Below are 23039 nucleotides of genomic sequence, written 5' to 3' on the forward strand. Positions count from 1 at the left end.
ACATACACAACCGTGGTCAAGGTAAGAGTGGCCTTCAAAACTCATTTGGCTAAAAATCACAATTTCAGGGGACAATATGATAAACATATTTATACAACAGATCCACACCTGACAGGTGTCAGGGAGGCGGAGTTCTGGAAAAGTCATAAGCACTGCTACGCCCGTACTGTGTTTACAAATATGATAATCTTATTTTCATAATCTCTACGATCTACCTTATTTTTCACCTGTGGTAATGTGTGATGAATGAATCATGCAAAAGTGATTATAATTATATACACACATACACATATATATATACACATACACATATATATATATATATATATATATATATATATATATATATATATATATATATATATATATATATATATATATATATATATATATATATATATGTATATATATATATATATTATATATATATATATATATATATATATATATATATATATAATATATATATATATATATATATATATATATATATATATACATATACATATATATAATGTAATAGTCATAGGGTGACCTTTGGAAAAGACATATGATGACCTGGCAGGGCACTTTCATGTAGAAGCTGTGGTGCTGGTGGCGACCAATGAATGTCTGATGTATGCATTTGGGATCTGACGAATGCATTTGTGCTGACATTGGAAGATTGCTCAGATAGATGCTGAGAGTTATCTATTCACGTCTTAAGCGCATGGAAACAATTTGTGTTCGTTCGGTCACTGAACTCATGCAGCAGAAATGCCCAGTTCCGGTGGGGTATGTGCGTGCGTGTGTGCGATCCCCCATGATATATGACTAGAGGCATATAGACTCATGGGAGAACTCTGGTTTTGATGTTGGTGAGTGTGTTTGCCTTGTGTGTGTTTAAGGACCACCACCGTGAAAATACCTTATCTATTGGCCATAAGGAGTGAGTAACATAACTCATGAACACGTATTTTTCCAGGCTTTATATAGTGCTGCAGTGAAATCCTGTTGTGCCTCCCTGACGCATTTTTCTGTTTTGAATATGAATATTGATTTCAGATTTTAATATAATGATATTTCTTTCTACAGGAAACTCGAACATTGTCCTGGAAGGACAATTAGTGGGAAGTGGTGTTCTTACTCTTACAGACTATATGACTTGTATTGTGGTCATTACGACCTTATTATATTGCTTGATGACAAGGGCGTCATTGACTATTATGGTTTGGTGTAAAATAATATCTATACTGGTTTGAGGAACAGTATTCACTATGATAAAGTGTTCCTTTGATAGAGAGAGTGAGTCACTCCATTTCTTGACGGTAGTTTTTGCAGAGTTACTTTCGTTAAATTTGTCAGTAAAGTCTAGTTTTCTATATCAGTGTCTCATTCCAGTAGGCCTTTGTGTAAAGATAGGTTTAGAGAGAATCTCATGATAAAAAGAGAAGGGATCTGCTGATCCAGGTAAGGCCACAGCTACCAGAACAAATCTAGGAAGGTGGGATGCTAAATTCTGTTCTTAAAACAGATACATCAATAAACAGCCGGCTCTCGAACCCAGACTGGATAACAGTGGTGGCAGCGGTGTTAGACTTAGATAGATAATTAGTTAGTTAGGGATATGCTTCCGAAGAGACATATTTTAGTAATTCTGGTATTGGCATCTCAGAATAGGCTTTTGTTGCGGTCAGCGATTCAGATTAGGGAGCGGTTGTCAAGCGACTCTGACGAGTCAGTCTTTTTCTCGGGTGCTAAGTCTCTGTGTGTGTTAGTAATGCATCTTGGGGTGCAAGTTGTTATTAGGGGATTAATAGGGCGTTAACTCATATTGGGAGTGTTTAGAGACATATTAATTGGTATAATGCGAAGTAATTGCGGTATCTTGACTGCTTGTGTGCGTTAAAACACGCGAAAATATGCGCGTGAGTGTGTTATCCTTTTTTTTTCTCCCTCTCTCTCTCTCTTTCTTTGGGTGAGAGAATTCACGCGCTGTTAAGCAGAAACGCACGTAAGTGTTATCATTTTCCTATTATTGTTATTTTAATGTCAAATTGGACTTTCCATTACACCTACAACTGATTTTTTTGTGGGGGCGGTGGCTGTAGGGACACCATCGCCTGAGTGATGTATCGGTGATGTCACTAGTTACTAGTTTGGGAGGAGCGTCTTGCTTGTTTCACTGTGTGCTGGAGCAGTGCCACTGCATTTTGAGCGTGTTTTATATATTTTTAACAATCAGCAGTTCACATCGGCGTTTAGGGTTTAATAAGGGGAATATTTTATTGTTGTATTATTTCTGGGACTTTGATAATTGGGTAGGAATTTATTTGACACTTGTGAATTACTGTGTGCAAACATTTTTTATGCAAGTGTGTATACATTTCTTAATATTTTTTAACTGTTTTTTTCTCTTATTTTTATAATTACACAAGGACGTGTGTTACTTTGGGTGCATATGTGCGTGTATGTAAAGTGGGTGGGGTTGCTTAAGTTGATCTAGCAATCTCTGCCTAGCGACGGCAAAGGTGGTGGGCGTATTTTCCTTATGGTTCAGGGACCTTGGATGAGGTTAGGGGGAGTGAGGTGTTGCACTGAGGGGGAGGGACGAATTCTCTCTCTCTCTCTCTCTCTCTCTCTCTCTCTCTCTCTCTCTCTCTCTCTCTCTCACAGCTCTCTCTCTCTCTCTCTCTCTCTCTCTCTCTCTCTCTCTCTCTCTCTCTCTCTCTCTCAAACAGTCCACTATTTGTCCAAGAAAGCTTGTAACCTTTTCTGAATAAATACTCCATTAGATACCATCCAGTTTGAATGAGGTCCTTTTAGTAATTCTACTAATGCACAGAACAATTGTGTATGATAAAGTTAATATAAATGATATATATATTAATATATATATTTATATATATATATATATATATATATATATATATATATATATATATATATATATATATATATATATATATATATATATATATATATATATATATATATATATATATATATATATATATATATATATATATATATATATATATATATATTAATGTCAAAACCACTAAGTAAGCCAACTCAACGTCCAACCTGTCTTATAAAGTAAAAGAAGCATTGTTCAGACTGAGATATATATATATATATATATATATATATATATATATATATATATATATATATATATATATATATATATATATATATATATATATATATATATATATATATATATATATATGTATATAGTATGTATGTGTAAGTTCCACATACACTCTGAAATGCATTAAGCAATTTCAACCAAATTTGGTATATAAATGACTTACTGTCTCGAAAAGAACACTGTGTGGGTAAGACATCACTATCACCAAAGGACACCAAAGGGATTGGGATGGAAGGGCTTCCCTGAAACGGGGCTGGTTCTGCCCGGGGATAGACTTAGAAAGTTTATGAATTTATCATACCTAATTTCGGTATACTACATATAACCTACTATCTGTGTGGGCAAGACATCAATAGCACCAAAGAGGGTGGGGTTGGGAAGAGGCTGACAGAGAGAGAGAGAGAGAGAGAGAGAGAGAGAGAGTGTTAGGGAGAGAGAGAGAGAGAGAGAGAGAGAGAGTGAGAGTGAGAGGAGAGGAGAGAGTGAGAGAGAGGGAGAAGAAAGAGGGAAAGAGACATGGGTGGTTGGAAGAGAGAGAAAGAGGGAAAGAGACATGGATGGTTGGAAGAGAGAGAGAGGAGAGGAGAGATAAAGAAAGAGGGAGAGAGTGAGAGAAAGTAAGTGAGAGAAAGAGAAAGGAGGAGAAGAGATAAGAGAAGAGAGAGAGAGAGAGAGAGAGAGAGAGAGAGAGTTACAAGGATTAGGATGTCTCAAAGACTTATCAGTCCATCCGTGGAAACATTATGTCCTCACTTATCTCTAGGAGCAAGTTTTACTGTTCATTCACAGTGTTCTTCTAATGATTTTGTCTAGCTTTCTTTTAAACTCTTCCACACTGTTGCTGTTGACAACTTATGGTGGCAGTTTCTTTCATGTGTCACACATCTTGTACATAAAGAAGCTCCCACAATGAGATGTATTATACCTCTTCAGTTCTAGTTTCCATCCATCATTTCTTGTCTGGTTTTCGTTTAATGTGAAGAGGTTACTGTCTACTTTTGTTATGCCTTTCGGTATTTTGAATGTTTTTATTAGTTGTCCTTGCAATTGTCGTTGTTTCTAAGTCATGTATGTTCAGGCTCTCTAGTAGTCTTTGGTAACCTATTTGCCTGGTGGATGGAATTAACTTTGTGGCTCTTGCTTGTGCCCCATCTAATCTATTTATGTCCTTTCTTAGTGTTGGTGACCAAAACTGTACTGCATATTCAAGATGAGGTCTAACTATTGATTGTGTAGTGCTGAAGCATCGTTTCCTTGTTTCTGTATTTGAACTGCCTCTTTATGTATCCCATTTGTTTCTGTGCCTTCTTTTCAGCTTTTATGCATTGTTTTGTGGATTTTAAGTCCTTGGTAATAATGGCTCCAATGTCCTCTTCTTGTCATTCCCAAGCAGCATGTAGTTGGCATTCGCCATCTTTTTAACCACTCACCTATTTTCCTTACATCATTTCTTAAACTTTCCACTGTATCTGGCTCTGCTGCATTTACACTTAGGTTGGTGTCATCTGCAAATTTGGCTATCCTGCTAGTTAAGCCTACATCAATGCCATTAATGTAAATCAAAAACAAGAGCCAGCCAAGGACAGAACCCTGAGGAACTCCACTTGTCACATCTGCCCATTCTGATTCTTCACCGTTTACTATGACTCTCTGTTTTCTATTAGTTAGCCAGTCTTCGATCCAGTCTGCTATTTCTCCTACAAGTCCTGAAGCTCTAACTTTTGTAATTAGTTTCTTTTGTGGAACTTTGTCAAAGGCTTTTTGGAAATCTAAGTAGAGTATATCTATTGCTCTACTACTGTCATATATTCCAAGCATGTTATGAAAAAACTCCAAGAGGTTTGATAGGCAGAATCTGTTTTGTCTGAAGCTGTGTTGACTGTTTAACAACAGCTTGTTTCTATCAATGTGATCCACAATTTGACCTGCAATTATGAACTCAAAAATCTTACAAGGGACTGACGTGAGAGAGATTGATCTATAATTTCCTGGCTCTTCTCTCAGACCCTTTTTGTAAACTGGGGGCTCATTACCTAGTTTCCATCCTTTTTGTGCCTTTCGTTGTTCTGCAGTTTTTCTGTAGATTTTTTATATAGGTGAGGAACCATCTCTTTTAACCCTTTAATTTCTCTTGGGTGAATCCCACCCAGGCCAGGAGATTTGAACTTGTTTAGTTTTTCTATTTTGTTTTTAACATCTTCTCTAAATATTATTTTGTCAAGCGGTTCTACACCTTCATATTTAATAGCTGATTGAGGGATTGTGGTAGTGTCTTCAACTATGAAAACACTAGTAAAAAACTTATTCAATAACTCTGCTTTTTCCAAGTCTGAGTTCACTAGGTTTCCTCTATTGTCTGTCAAGGGACCTATGCCATTTTTTATTGGCTTCCTACTATTAACATGAACAAAGAATTCTTTTGGGATTTCCTTACAGACTGATGCAACTCTCTTATTCTTATTTATCTTTGCATTTCTTACTAATCTGTCCACCATTCTACAGAGTTCTTTATGCCTGCTTGCTTCTTCTGGTGTTGGGTGTGGATTCATTGATTTGGGCAATCTGTCTCTTTCTCTGATTTTATTTTTAATTTCTTTGTTGGACCACTTAGGCTGAGGGTTGCCGTTTGTTACTATTTGCTTCAATGGGGTACATCTGGTGCATTTTTCTGTGTATTCTTCTAGGAAGGCTTTCCAGTAGTTATCTATGTCTGTGTTCTTGTTATACTCTAGATTTTTAACATACTCTTTTAGTTTATTTAGGTCTCCTTGGCAGTAGTCTAATCTCTTTAGTATCTTCTTTTTTTATGGTGAATATTAATATGAAATTTAATCATTTTGTGGTCGCTTTTGCCTAGATTTGCATCTACTGAAATGTCAGACACTAGGTTATCTTCTGTTGATAGGACGATGTCTAGTATGTTATTTCCTCTAGTAGGTTTGTCATCCCATTGGTGGAGAAATTCATTTTTGACAAATTCTAAAAGTCTCTTTCCTTCTAAGTTTGATGTGGAGGTCATAGTGTCCCAGTGTACTGCCGCATTGAAATCTCCCATTATTATGCAGAGTTTGTTGTTTGTTTCTTGTCCTAGTAGTGCATACAGCTCCTCGTCGGACATTTGTGGTTGGTGAGGAGGTCTGTACACTAGTATTAGAGTTAACTTCTCCCCTAAACTGCTTATATTAATGCCAACTACTTCTTGAGTGGTTGTAATTTTGCACTCTGTTGGATTGAGCTGGTCCTTGACATATAACATAACGCCTCCACCTTTTTTATTGGGTCTATCTTTTTTGAACAATTTATATCCTGTTATTTGGTACTCTCCTACAAAATCTCTTGTTGCCTCTTGTATCCATGTTTCTGTGATACCTATTATGTCTAATTCTTCACTTGCTATCATTGCTTTGAAGAGATGTAGTTTGTACCAAATAGATTGTGCATTAAACTGCGCCACTTGAGGGACTTTGCTATCTTCTCTTTTGTCCTCAGTGGCTTTATTTGCTTCTCTTATTTCCACTATTTCCTGCAGCGCTATAACTAACCAAGTTCTGGGAGTGTTCTGCCTTCTTCCCTTGAATGTTTCAAGAGGTTTCTTTTAAGGTTTCCCAGTAATTTTGCTCCTTTCAAATTCAAGTGAGTTCCATCTTTTTTATATAGTTTATTTTTATTCCCTACAAATCTGTCCCAAAAGTTTAAAAACCTAACACCTTTTTCGTGGCATATTCGCTCCACTCTGTCGTTGATTTAAATTGCCTTGCTGAGGGAGTAGTGGCTTACATTGGTTCTAGGCAGAACCTCAGGTTGGCTACAGGGCCTTCTGTCTTGCCAGTTCTTCCATCTTTAGAGAAATAAGTCGTTTCCTCCTCCCTGCACTATGATTGCACTTTTTCTACTTTTCACTTTGATTTTCTTCACTACCTCGGTTATCTTCTTTGTTCCTGCACCTGGGTAAGAATGAACTTTTCTCATATTTTTATTTTTGGCCATAAAATTTGACCCCTGATCTTTTACCAACGAGTCTCCAATTAAGGTTGTTTCCTCTTCTGATTCTGAGAGAAAAGCAAATCTATTTGATGTGTGTATTCCTTTTGAGGTGCAATTATGTTTTCTGGCTGCTATCACTCTTCTACCAACAGCTCTCTTAAATTCCTAATTTTTTGTTTGGAGGTTTCTTTCTTTGTACCTTGTTTGGTGCTTGTTTCTGTTTCATGTCAGGTTCTGGTCTTAACTAATTATTTTCTGATCTCCGCTATACCCTTTCCATTTTCTTCTGTGTCATTGTTCATTTCCTGTTTCTCTCTCCTAAGCTCTATCACTTCTCTTCTGTGGTCTTCAATTTCCTTTTCCATCCTCTCTTCTCTTCTCTTGCCTTCGAGTTGATCTTTTGTCAGCTCCTTTAGTGCCTTTGATATTTCTTCTACTTCCCTCCTCAGCTTAGCTATCTCCTGTTCTTGTTGACAGGAGAGATAGACACTGAGACTACCTAGCTTTGATGTGCATGCCTCTTTGTAGTCTATGCACCACTTGTTAACATTGCATTTTGTCACGTGTGTTTTAATTTCAACTTTGCTTGAGTCATCTCTGTTTGTGTCTTAGTTTCAATATTTCTGTCTGAGCTTTAAGGGGTTTCAATATTCTTTCTAATGTGACCAGTTGAAAAGGAAAAAAGGTGGGGGGCTGGTTGAGTACTCCCACAGTACCTGCCTCTGCTTCTCCATGGGCAGTTTTCCATAGTTCATCGCCAGGACACCTTTTTCCCGCTGCCACACTAACATAAGGTCTCCCTCTTGTTAGACAATACCAAGTGTGTCACAGTTCCCAACTGAGCAACAAGAATTGCCTAAAAGCAAATGATTTTTTGCCAGGAGTGAACAGCAGCATCCCTTAAATTACTAAACATCCTACAGCTATGAACAGCCAGAATCTCATTACCTGACTGCTTCTCCTACACCAACGAAAATCCCCAAGGAATGGCCACAATGGCCAGAACAGCTGACCCCATGGGTAGGAAGTTCCACAATCAATGTCACAGAAGCTCATCTGCTGTTTTTAGTTGGCTGAGATTCCAACAAGGCGCAAAAGCTCCGCAACCTCAGAGCAGTTTAGCCTCCACTCACAGGGTAGTGGTTGCAGGGTTGGTCATTCATTACACGAAGGAGTGGGCTTAACAGGGCACAATAGCAACACTCCATTTCTGCATCCCCAGTTGACCCAAGCTGTCAGCTCCTTACACTAATATTAGGTACATTTATATATGTGTATACACACACACACTTTATATATATATATATATATATATATATATATATATATATATATATATATATATATATATATATATATATAAATATATATATATATATATATATATATATATATATATATATATACACATATATATATGTATGTATATATATATACATTATATATATATATATATATATATATATATATATATATATATATATATATATATATATATATATATATATACATGAATGTCTTTTCCTGTAATACTACAGTGTAATATGAATATAAGAAGGCCCATAAAACACTATTTAAACGTTGAAACCATATATTTCAGGCACTTGCTTGAGTGCCCTGTTCACTGGTAGAATATGGACAGGTGGAAAGTTACAATGGTATATATACAAAAACATAAAGGTGTGGCCTTAGGCCTCCGATGGTATGGAGGTGGCGTTTCTTAGGAAGGAGGAGAATGACCAAATTCCCTAGTGGTTTTTGGCCTCATTAGCTCCCGTTTGGCGATGGATCTGGCAGTCGTGTTTCTTGGGTCATCTTCTTCAGGAGGGGTTTGAGGATTAAGGTGTCGATGTCGTCCGACTTCCAATGTCCTCCTGACAGGCCACACCTTTATGTTTTTGTATATATACCATTGTAACTTTCCACCTGTCCATATTCTACCAGTGAACAGGGGCACAAAGCAAGTGCCCGAAATATATGGTTTCAAATATAAATAGTGTTTCAATGTTTAAATAGTGTTTTATATATATATATCTATATATATCATATATATATATATATATATATATATATATATATATATATATATATATATATATATATATATATATATATATATATATATATATATATATATATATATATATATATATACATATATATCCAAGTCGTTGATGAAATCATCTGAAATTATTCAACTATGCCATAATAATAGTGTTATTCTAGACGGGTTTTAGGAGAGCATTTGTGATAAAAATGGTGTTCGACATTACTCGAGTAGTATGTAACTTAATATCCGAATGTAAATCTGCAGGTCCAGTTGTTAATCTAATGACAGCTAACACTTTATTCTCCTCTGCAAAAAACGATTGCTAGATTTTACCAGTTACATAAATTTTGCTAAAAACTATTATTACGCTATTATGTAATATCTGTGTTTAAAAGTTTACTTTACAAATACATCAACATATTATTTTATCATTGTATATATATATATATATATATATATATATATATATATATATATATATATATATATATATATATATGTATATATATATATTATATATCATATATATATATATATATATACATTATATACTGTATATATATATATATATATATATATATATATATATATATATATATATATATATATAAGGAATAATATCCAATTTAAATTTATTGCAGAGCACTAGTTTCACACACCCCATAATCATCTAAAATGAATAAATACAATGAAAGAAAAAACTTTAAAATGAAATAAAATTAAACATCAGCAAAACCGAATTAAAATTAGATTTTTAACCTATACCAGTTACATAAATTTTTACTAAAAAACTCATTACAGTTCATTAAACTATTATGGTTTTTCTTTGATGGTCTGTGTTTAATTGTCGCGAGAACGACTGGCAAATTACAAATACAATTGAAACATTATTATTTTACCATTTTATATAGGCTATTTTAACACTTATTTTGTGGTTTTATGTTTTCAAAATTTGATTGAATTCTTTCATATCTTAAGTATTTCTTAATGGTTTAACTTTTGCTTAATCAATTTTGTTCCACAGTTTGATTATTTGATTTTGTTTCTTATCTAAATTCAAGCACTAATTAAGTTTTGTGTTTTCAAGTAATAGTGAATTTTCTTAAAAGTAGAATTGTGAATCTTGATTTATAATTTTGAATTAAAGATAAATTTTTGTATTTAAAGTCTTTACAGTAGTGTTTCATTTATTAACCACCAGTGGTAGGAATTAACATTATAAATAAAACAGAGAGATAGATAGTATTGTTCCTTCAGTTTTACTGATATTACTGTGACCGGGGAGATAATTACAGTAGTGGAGTGATGCCCAGCTTCTTTAGTATATCTCTTATTTAAATACTGAGACCTCAAATTCCTGATAACTATTTTTAAGGGATCACTGTTGTCTTTAGTGTAATCAGTCATAATTTATTTTGTTATGAGAGTTCATATATCTGGCTGTAGTGAGGCAAGTTTTGACTTTTATGATTGGTAAGTAAAAGTTTGATAACCAGGTACTTTGAACACTTCGTGACAATATATGTGTGTATATATACAGTATATATATATATATATATATATATATATATATATATATATATATATATATATATATATATATATATATATATATATATATATATATACATATATATATATATATATATATATATATATATATATATATATATATATATGTGTGTGTGTATATATATATATATAGAAATATATATATATATATATATATATATATATATATATATATATATATATATATATAGCTCTTATACTTTTACAATAAAAACAAAATGCCTCTCTTCTCTCTCTCTCTCTCTCTCTCTCTCTCTCTCTCTCTCTCTCTCTCTCTCTCTCTCTCTCTCTCTCTCAGTACCAGTGATGCAAATTACCTGTCACTAAATTCTTGGTGTATTTTTATTCTGATAACAGTTTACGTTAATTGAATTCTGGGCTGACTTCCGTAGCTGAATATCTTACAACTATTACTGCAGGTATGTGTCTGCCGTTAAAACTAAGCAAAATAAATAAACATGTTTATATACTTACGTTAGTAAAATCTTCATGTAGATGACGTTAAATTCAGTAATGGAGAATTGGCAAAAGCACGCCATAGATATAATTTTTCCTTTCAATAATCACCTTAAAATTTGATCAAGTATTTGAGACCAAAACAGGATGGAACGTCAGTCTATAATTCTCATCCCTTTTATGTCAAAATGTTACATTCAAAATGTACATGTATGTTGCTTTACAGACCAATGTTTCTTTAAAAATGAGTAACATTACAATAAGATTTTATCAGTTATTCGCGTCCAAAAGATGAAGGAACTTCTATCGATAATTTTAATCCCTTTCAAGTTAAAATTTCAATTTCAGATGTCCTTATATGGTTCTTTGCAAGCCAAGATGTCTTTTAAAAAAGTAACACTACAATAAAATTTTACCAATTATTTGACACTAAAACAAGAAGGAAAGGGAAATATAATTATTATCCCTTTTAAATCAAGATTTCATGTTCAAATATCATCATATATGTTGCTTTATATACCAATATTTGTTTTAAAAATATATCATTAACCACAATAAAAATTTGTTCAATTATTTGACACAAAACAAGCAGGAACCTCGACCTGTAATTCTCACCCATTTTAAGTCAAATAATTTTCATTAAAAAGTCTTTATATAATGCTTTACAAGCCAATATATCTTCTAAAAAACAGTAGAAATCATTCCATATACTGCTTCCATGGCTGGAATTATGAAAAAACTAAAAAAGCGTTTAAGTAAAACCTCACATTTATATTCCTTACGGAAATATCGTCTAGTAGTTTAGCGTCAGCGTTCTACTTTCCATTTTTACATTGACATTTAGATATTTTTGCTGAACCACAAAAATATTCTTATTTTTCTAGTTTTTAACTAATTCAGGTTTTGCGTTTTATATTTTGCTGAAACATTTGCGTGATGTATTTGAAAATGTACCTGATTTCTGTAAAAACGTGTACTTTGGTTTCGTTTTAAAGGCAAAAATGAAAGTAATATGGAATATGGAAACCGAGTGATACAAAAAAAAACAAGTATACCTTAGTTTTACCAGACGACTGAGCTGATTAACAGCTCTCCTAGGGCTGCAGCTGGCCCGAAGGATTAGACTTATTTTATGTGGCTAAGGACCAATTGGTTACTTACAACGGGTGATATAACAACATTCGTACCTAACCTCGATGTTACAGTCTTAGCCTTCCATTTTATTGCTGTTGCGTTATTGACCTTTGATAAAGATGGCAGACAACTCTAAAAGCATATTTAATCCTCTTCAGTCTTTGTCTCTAAAGGATAAGAGTCAATATTGTCAATTTTAAGTAGCGATCTCTTGATACTATTGTCTGCAGCCTGTTTTGTCAAAATCGGGTTTTATTTCTTAATAATTCGTATACCATTGTTCTCTTACAATGTTACTCTCTTATTACTGACGTTTATTCGTAAAGCATTTCTAAAAGTAAGTCTAAAAATTCACAACCTATACCACTAAATATAAAGGATATTACCAGAAATATTAAGTAAAATTGTTTTTGAAGGTAAAACCACCTACAATACTGGCAAGTCTGGCAACTCAGAGAAACCTGACGGTGCAGTTTGCCTGCAAAAAAACGTTATTTATACAACATTTAGACTGTAAATAGCTTTTGTATCAATGTACACGATAACTGTACTAAAAATGTACTCAAGCTTTCTAAAACTGATGCCCTGCATGAAAGACTTTGAATAAATAAGAAGCCTACAACAGCTTCTCGATATTCGTTCTGGCAACACAGAATTGTCGGTCCCTTGACGAAGGATGATGCAGAATTGCCAATATGAGAAGACGATCTAACAAGTTATTGCAGATAAATTAAACACATTACGTTAAATCAAAGAAGAAAAAATCGATACTTTCATCCATGAATTTCTAGTTTTCAAAAAGTTTTAACGAATCGTGTTATATACTGACTGAAATTTATATGAATTCAAATTAATAAAAGTTGGCATTCCTGATTTTTCCATGGGCACAAGTGCGAACATTGCGAGTCCTTTAAACTTTACTCTGATGCTGCTTTTACTACCAAGAAAAAACAAACCTTCAATAAAAAATAAATTTAGTAACACGATTTTGCGTTAATCGCATTTCTCGAATTTGCTAAAATCACAAGAAATTCAAAACTTAGAAATAATACAACTACAACCTTCGGAGTGGGAGGTTTGTTAATCAGAATGGCCAACTTTACAAGTTTATTGATGACACTAAAAAGGCATGAAATAGTACCATTGATAATATCTGTAAAATTAAAATGAAATACATCGATAGTAAAATCATTTCTCTCATTGTATAGAAATAATTATCTATTTTTCCAAGCCATTTTAATAGTCCATATACAGTATTTGTTGGTTATTCTGGCTGGATTCTTTTAGGCTATTGGTTTTTCGAACTCTAGTTGATATTAATCATTATTTACAGCAATGAAATGAGTTTGTATATAAAAATTATAACCCCATATGAAATGCAGTATTTAAATGAAAATAAAGCTCACAGTGCTTTATTTTCAGTAATTATTTGTTACGCCAAAACTTAAAAGAATCGAAGTGTTTGAACTACGTGGCCGTTTCAGCCAGGAATGTTCACCTTATTGAATTTTGATAGTAGTTGAACTGGGTGATTACGTTACCTGTAGCCGTCTTTTTCACGATTAAAACTAAGAACACGGAAAATTATTTATATTCTTTTAGATTCTGCCTCAAAATAGATGAGTATTTTTCAAAAATAAATCGTTGTATATTAGAATTAAGTTGGTCGTTGTGGGTGCTCGTTCACCTACAGTCAAGGGCAGTTTGTTTATTACCACACCCACGGACGTGAATTTCCTTAAGCTTTTATTTTGATACGAATACGTCTTATGTAGACATCAATATATGACCAGTAAAATTATCTTGCACTTGCAGTCACTCTATGCATGTATATGCACATTTTATTCTGCCTGGCTGTCGAATAAGCACAAAAGTTTCATTTTTGAACAACGTATTCGACAAGGGTGTCGATAGATGGCGTCTGCAGTCCACAAATCAGAATAAATAAGTGGGATAATAGGTTTCCAGCAATACTAAACTATCAGGATAACGACGGTAGCATTGTTTGAATCTAAAATTAGCCCTTACGCTTGTTTCTGAACCAGCGGATGACAGACCTGCGTATAAATTATTTATATTTTAATTTTAAATATATAAGTGTTTAAATGTCAGTATTCAGAAATGAAAGGTGTTATTATATACTGTTCATTATGATTAATTTGAAGGTTATATGTCGATAATTCAAGTAGTAAAGGTTACAAAACTTTTATAAGGAAGTCCACAAAGGTTAATTACATTAACTTTATTTTGATATACTTAAAATTATGTATTACTTCATAAATATATATTTTTTTGTAGTGCGCTGTTGTAATACTTTCACCTACTACTACTACTACTACTACTACTACTACTACTACTACTACCACAATAATAATAATAATATCTTTAGTTTAGTATGAACTAAATTATGTATTGCTTACCATATTTAATTATTTCTTTTAGCTGCTCTGTAATAGTGCATTCACGTATTAATAATAATAATAATAAAATAACTTTATTTTGGTATGAATTATATTATGTATTGCCTACGTAATTCACTTATATTTGTGCCCAGGGCCCAAGTTAGCCAGGAGAGAGAGTAAGAGCTTAAAACCACATAGAGACAGACACACCGAGAAAGGGTGCTCTGCTGTGGCAAATTCACTTAATAATAATAATAATGAGACGGAGTATGCATTTTTTCGTTGTGGTAATGTATTACTCGTCATTTGTTTTGATATTGATATATTTTGCCATGAAAGCTTCAATAGAGACTTTTCATCAAGGGTAATCCTCTTATAGGAATTCATTGAAAATTCGAGTGAGTTTCTTTGGTGAATCCAATTCGTCCATTACCAGAAAAATACACTATATATTATACTTTCCTTCGCTATTCAAATGAAACTACATTAATAAGATAACAGTTACTAGAAAAACTAAAGTTATTTTTTCTGTGATACCATAAAAACCTCAAAATGAAAACCTTACAAAATTGAAAGAAGAATTACATTTTGCATTAAAGCAAAAATAGGAATGCCAACTTAGAGTCGAGATTAAATGGAACTCTAAAATATTAAAATATTATAATATTAAACCGAAATATGAATGATGTCATATAAAGATCAAATTATTTTTCAATGTTATGGAAATATTTACGAATGCAAAGGAAACTGTATAGTATGATTCCTTTCATATATTAAGCGATATATAGCTTTCATAGCGTTTGTTATTGTATTTGATTCCTTCTTTAAATAAAATAGCAATGCTTTTGATGGCTCTCTTAATTTTAAGGGCATTACAGTACCAGTTTAAAAGCATATTTACTATTATATATATGTGTGTGTCTGTGTATGTATGTATGTATGTATATATATGTATATATATATATATATATATATATATATATATATATATATATATATATATATATATATATATATATATATAATTACCATCGACACAGGGCGAAAATTCTTAAGATCCTCTCAAAGGACGAGATTTGGGTGAAATACGAGAATTTAAAAGGAAAGTTAATGACTTTCAGGAGTGCCCTTCTATTTACTTTCTCTTACTTTTTTATGACATTCTGAACCCTCAACTTTCTCTTTTCCCTTTGAAATGGAGGCTAAACTTTGGAAATGCCTCTGAGTCTGTCTGTCAGCTTTTTGTCTTCCTTCTTGGATCTTTCTTCCTGTTATAATGTTGATGAGCTTCTGTGACATTGATTGTCTCTCTCTCTCTCTCTCTCTCTCAGCTCTCTCTCTCCTCTCTCTCCTTCCTGGTTTCAGGATGTTTCTAGTTGGTGTAGGAGAAGCTCTCTCTCTCTCTCTCTCTTCTGGCTGTTCTATCTTCCTGTTTCAGGATGTTGAATCTAATGTCGGATGCTGCTGTCTCTCTCTCTCTCTCTCTCTCTTTGCTTTCTCTCTCTTCTTGTTGCTCAGTTCTCTGTGTGTGTGTGTGTGTGTGTGTGTGGAAAGACAAGGAGATTTTTAGTGTGCACCAGGAAAAAGAGGTGAGCAAGAACGAACTAGTGAGCTCAGAGGTAAATGGAGAATGAGAGAGAGGGAGAAAGAGAGAATGGAAAAGTGAACCCCCGTTCTATTTCTCTCTCAACTGGGAGTTTAGAAAGAATATTGAAACCCCTCCCAGCTTCCCAGAAATAGCCACTTTCGCATCTCATTATGGAAACTAAGACACAAACAGAGATGACTCAAGCCAGGTTGATGATTTTGTCATGTGTGGGAAATGCAATTGTTGCAAGTGGTGCATAGACTCCACTGTCTGGGGATAAAAGGATGCATTCCCTGAGGATGGAGATAGCTAAGGTTACCAGGGCTGAAAATATCTCAAAAAAAGGCAGATGACAAAAGATAAACTCGGGAGGCAAGAGAAGGGGCGGATTGGAAAAGGTGATACGAATTAATTCATTATGGTGTCATGGGTAGATCTTCCTAATTTTTTTTTCTGAAATGGTCTTCCTGCATTTAGAAGGCTGGTGGAAACCTTTGTGGGTGAGCCAATAATTCTTCCTTTCTTAAGAACTTTGAATCAGAAAATCTCAAACAAGGTACCAAGGATGAAGTTTTTATAAAAAATTAGGAATTCAAGAGTATGTTTGTACATACTGAGGTGATACTGAGAGAAAACATAATTATCAAAAGGTATAAGGCATCAAATCTTTCTTTTAATCCAGTTACGAAGATAGCTGTCAAAATTCTTCATTGAAAATAGTTGGTAAAAGCCTCATGGCCTCAAATTTTATTGTTTCAAAAATAAAAATAAATTTATTTATTTTACCTCTTTGCATAACAAAGCTTGATAACCGCTCTTTTCTGAAAATTTAAGTGAACTTAACTGTAGAAAAACAATCATCTGATAAAAAAAAAACTGACTTATTTCATCAAAGATGGAAGAACTGGAACAGGTAACCCTTTAACAGCCTGAGGTCTGTTGTAGAGACCAATGTTATGAAAGAAAACACAAAATTCTAGAAGAAAGGCAAAGATCTTAAATCCCGACAGAATGGAGCTTTATGTTTTAAGAAAAAGTTGTTAGGAAGTGAAACTTTTCATTTACATTTTCACAAATAAAATTAACGAGACAAAAATAAGATGGAACTCATAATTTGAAAGTGTTCAAAATCTACTGGGAAACTTTATATAAGCTAAACCTCTTGAAACATTCAATTTTAAGAAATTTTAAGGCAGAAGATAACTAAAAATGAAGGCTTTGATTATTAGCACTGCAAAATGTCTTATTTAGTGCCGGAGATTTCTAAAGCCACCGAGTCTTATAAGGTCACTGATCCTCAATGGCTTTTAATGCCATCTTCTTATTTTTATACAGCTCAGGTCTCTTCAAAGCAATGATAGCCAGTGTGTAATTATGCTGCATCCATCATTGTTTTAGAGCCGAAAATGTTTAAAGCTTTGAATAAGGCAACAAGATCCTCTATTTTCTGAAACCATCTTCTTATCCATTTAACAGGATTCTAAATTGTTCAAACAGAAACTCAATAAAAATAACCCCTTCATCATTATATGTCAAGGACCAAACACAATCCAACAGAGTTCAAAAATTACAACCACTCAAAGAGTAGTTGGCATTAATATAAGCAGTTTAACGGAGAAGTTAACTCTAATTTAGTGTACAGACCTCCTCACCAACCATAAATGTCCGACGTCTTCTGCTGTATGCACTACTAGGACAGATACAAACAACAAACTCTGCATAATAATGGGAGATTTCAATGCGGCAGATATACACTGGGACATTATGACCTGCACATCAAACTTAGAAGGAAAGAGATTTTTAGAATTTGTCAAAAATGAATTTCTCCACCAATGGGATGACAAACCTACTTTGAATATAACATACTAGACATCTATCCTATCAACTCTCTCTAACTCTAGTGTCTGACTTTTCAGTAGATGCAAATCTAGGCAAAAGGACAACAAAATGATTAAATTATCATATCCCTATTTCCATAAAAAAGACAATACTAAAGAGTTAGAATCTCAGTGAGACCTAAATAAACTAAAAGAGTATGTTAAAAATCTAGAATTTAACAAGAACACAGTGCATAGATAAATACTTATAGCCTTCCTAGATATAATACACAGAAAAATGTTTAGATGTATCCCATTGAAGCAAATACATGTAACAAACACAACCCTCAGCCTAAGTGGTCCAACAAAGAAATAAAAATAAAATCAGAGAAAGAGACAGATTGCCCAAATCAATGAATCCACACCCAACACCAGAAGAAGCAAGCATATATAAATAACTCTATAGAATGGTGGACAGATTATATAGAAATGCAAAGATAAATAAGAATAAGAAGTTGCATCAGTCTGTAAAGCAAATCCCAAACAAGATTTCTTTGTTCAAAGTTAATAGTGGATCCAATAAAAAATGGCAGAGCCCAGACGCAACAATAGCTACGACCCAGAGCCCTCAGACTCTGGAAAAAGACAGAGTTACTGAATAGGCTTTTTCATTTTTCACAATTGGAAAGACACTTAATGGAAATCCCTCAATCTCTCTCTCTCTCTCTCTGTCTCTCTCTCTCTCTCTCAAAATAATATTTAGAAAGATCCGTTAAAAAACAAAATTAAAAACTAAATCATCTTCTCTCTCAAGTTCAAATCTCTCTCTCTCTCTCTCTCTTCTCCTCTCTCTTGAGAAATTAATAAGATTAAAGATATGGTTCCCACCTAATAAAAATCTACAGAAAACTTAGAACAATGATTTGGAGCTATTAAACATGATGGAGAACTAGGTTGACAAAAAATAATAGTTTACAAAAGAAGTCTTAAAAACAAAACAGAAAAACTAAACAAGTTCAATCTCCTGGCACGGATGGAGTCCATTGAGAAATTAGAGTTCAAATTGCAGGTCAAATTCCTGGATCACAAACTTGATAGAAGAACTGCAGTTAACAACAAAAGGCACCAAACAAAACAGATTCTGCCCCAGTTTACAAACCTCTTGGAGTTTTTCCCATAACATGCTTGGTATTTACGACAGTAGTAGAGCAATAGATATACTCTAATTAGATTTCCAAAAGGCCTTTGACAAAAGTTCCACAAAAGAAACTAATGACAAAAGTTAGAGCTTTAGGACTTGTAGGAGAAATAGCAGACTGGATCGAAGGATGGCTAACTAATAGAAAACAGAGTCATAGTAAAAACGGTGAAGAATCAGAATGGGCAGATGTGACAAGCGGAGTTCCTCAGGGTTCTGTCCTTGGCCCGCTCTTGTTTTTATTTACATTAACGACATTGATGTAGGCTTAACCAGCAGGATAGCCAAATTTGCAGATGACACCAAACTAAGTGTAAATGCAGCAGACCCAGATACAGTGGAAAATTTAAGAAATGATGTAAGGAAAATAGGTGAGTGGTCAAAAGATGGCAAAAACTTGATAAGTGGCGTTAAAATGCAAACAACCCTCATGCAACTTCATGCTGCTTGGGAATGACATAAATAGTGTAGAACAAGAAGAAGACATTGGAGTCATTATCACAAGGACTTAAAATCCACAAAACAATGCATAAAAGCTGAAAAGAAGGCACAGAAACAAATGGGATACATAAAGAGGCAGTTCAAATACAGAAACAAGGGAAACGGTGCTTCAGCACTACACAATCAATAGTTAGACCTCATCTTGAATATGTAGTACAGTTTTGGTCACCAACACTAAGAAAGGACATAAATAGATTAGAAGGGGCACAAGCAAGAGCCACAAAGTTAATTCCATCCATCAAGCAAATAGGTTACCAAAGACGACTAGAGAGCCTGAACATGTATGGCTTAGAAACAACGACAATTGCAAAGACAACTAATAAAAACATTCAAAATACCGAAAAGCATAACAAAATGGACAGTAACCTCTTCATATTAAACGAAAACCAGACAAGAAATGATGGATGGAAACTAGAACTGAAGAGATATAACACATCTCATTGTGGGAACTTCTTTACATCAAGATGTGTGACACATGAAATAAACTGCCACCATAAGTTGTCAACAACAACAGTGTGGAAGAGTTTAAAAGAAACCTAGACAAAATCATTTAGAACACTGTGAATGAACAGTAAAACTTGCTCCTAGAGATAAGTGAGCACATGATGTTTCCACTGATGGACTAATAAGTCTTTGAGACATCCTAATCCTTGTAACTCTCTCTCTCTCTCTCTCTCTCTCTCTCTCTCTCTCTCTCTCTCTCTCTCTCTCTCTCTCTCTCTTTCTCTTCTCTCTCTCTACTCCTTCCTCTTTCTTTCTCTCCTTTCCCTCTTTCTTTATCTCACTCTCTCCCTCTTTCTTTATCCATCTCTCTCTCCTCTCTCTCTCTCTCCCTCCCTCTCTCTCTCTCTCCCTCCCCCTCTCTCTCTTTCCAACCACCCATGTCTCTTTCCCTCTTTCTTCTCCTAACACCCCCTAAACTCTCTCTCTCTCCCTCTCTCTCTCTCACCCCTCTCTCTCTCTCTCTCTCTCTCCTCTAACTCTCTCTCTCTCTCTCTCTCTCTCTCTCTCTCTCTCTCTCTGTCAGCCTCTTCCCAACCCCACCCTCTTTGGTGCTACTGATGTCTTGCCCACACAGATAGTAGGTTATATGTAGTATACCAGAAATTAGGTATGATAAATTCATAAACTTTCTAAGTCTATCCCCAGGCAGAACCAGCCCCGTTTCAGGAAGCCCTTCCATCCCAATCCCTTTGGTGTCCTTTAGTGATTTGTGATGTCTTACCCACACAGTGTTCTTTTCGAGACAGTAAGTCATTTATATACCATATATATATTGCTTATATAATATATGTATATGCACACACATATATAGATATATATATATATATATATATATATATATATATATATATATATATATATATATATATAATATATATATATATATATATATATATATATATATATATATATATATATATATATATATATATATATCTCAGTCTGAACAATGCTTCTTTTACTTTATAAGACAGGTTGGACGTTGAGTTGGCTTACTTAGTGGTTTCCACATTATATATATATATATTATATATATATATATATATATATATATATATATATATATATATATATATATATATACATATATATATATATATATATATATATATATATATATATATATATATAATATATATATATATATATATCATATATAATATATATATATTTATATAATATATTATATATATATATATATATCTCATAACAATGCATCACATTGGACACAAGTGTTCTGTGCATTAGTAGATATACTAAAAGGACCTCATTCAAACTGGATGGTATCTAATGGAGTATTTATTCAGAAATATATTATATATCAAGCTTTCTTGGACAAATAGTGGACTGTTTGAGAGAAAGAGAGATGGTATCTAGGAGTATTTAGAGAGGAGAAATAGAGAGAGAGAGAGAGAGAGAGAGAGAGAGAGAGAGAGAGAGAGAGAGAGAGAGAGAGAGAGTCCCCCCCCCAGTGCAACACCTCACTCCCCTAACCTCAGCCAAGGTCCTGAACCATAAGGAAAATACGCCCACCACCTTTGCCGTCGCTAGGCAGAGATTGCTAGATCAACAAGCAACTCCACCCACTTTACATACACGCATATGCACCCAAAGTAACACACGTCCTTGTGTAATTATAAAAATAAGAGAAAAAAACAGTTAAAAAATATTAAGAAATGTATATACACTTGCATAAAAAATGTTTGCACACAGTAATTCACAAGTGTCAAATAAATTCTACCCAATTATCAACGTCCCAGAAATAATACAACAATAAAATATTCCCTTTATTAAACCCTAAACGCCGATGTGAACTGCTGATTGTTAAAAATATATAAAACACGCTCAAAATGCAGCGGCACTGCTCCAGCACACAGCAAAACAAGCAAGACGCTCCTCCCAAACTAGTAACTAGTGACATCACCGATACATCACTCAGGCGATGGTGTCCCTACAGCCACCCCCCAAAAAAATCAGTTGTAGGTGTAATGGAAAGTCCAATTTGACATTAAAATAACAATAATAGGAAAATGATAACACTTACGTGCGTTTCTGCTTAACAGCGCGTGAATTCTCTCACCCAAAGAAAGAGAGAGGGAGAAAAACAGGATAACACACTCACGCGCATATTTTCGCGTGTTTTAACGCACACAAGCAGTCAAGATACCGCAATTACTTCGCATTATACCAATTAATATGTCTCTAAACACTCCCCAATATGAGTTAACGCCATATTAATCCCCTAATAACAACTTGCACCCCAAGATGCATTACTAACACACACAGAGACTTAGCACCCGAGAAAAAGACTGACTCGTCAGAGTCGCTTGACAACCGCTCCCTAATCTGAATCGCTGACCGCAACAAAAGCCTATTCTGAGATGCCAATACCAGAATTACTAAAATATGTCTCTTCGGAAGCATATCCCTAACTAACTAATTATCTATCTAAGTCTAACACTGCTGCCACCACTGTTATCCAGTCTGGGTTCGAGAGCCATTGTTTATTGATGTATCTGTTTTAAGAACAGAATTTAGCATCCCACCTTCCTAGATTTGTTCTGGTAGCTGTGGCCTTACCTGGATCAGCAGATCCCTTCTCTTTTTATCATGAGATTCTCTCTAAACCTATCTTTACACAAAGGCCTACTGGAATGAGACACTGGTATAGAAAACTAGACTTTACTGACAAATTTA

This window comes from Macrobrachium rosenbergii, chromosome 36 (assembly GCF_040412425.1).
Source record: "Macrobrachium rosenbergii isolate ZJJX-2024 chromosome 36, ASM4041242v1, whole genome shotgun sequence".
NCBI classification, from domain to species: Eukaryota; Metazoa; Arthropoda; class Malacostraca; order Decapoda; family Palaemonidae; genus Macrobrachium; species Macrobrachium rosenbergii.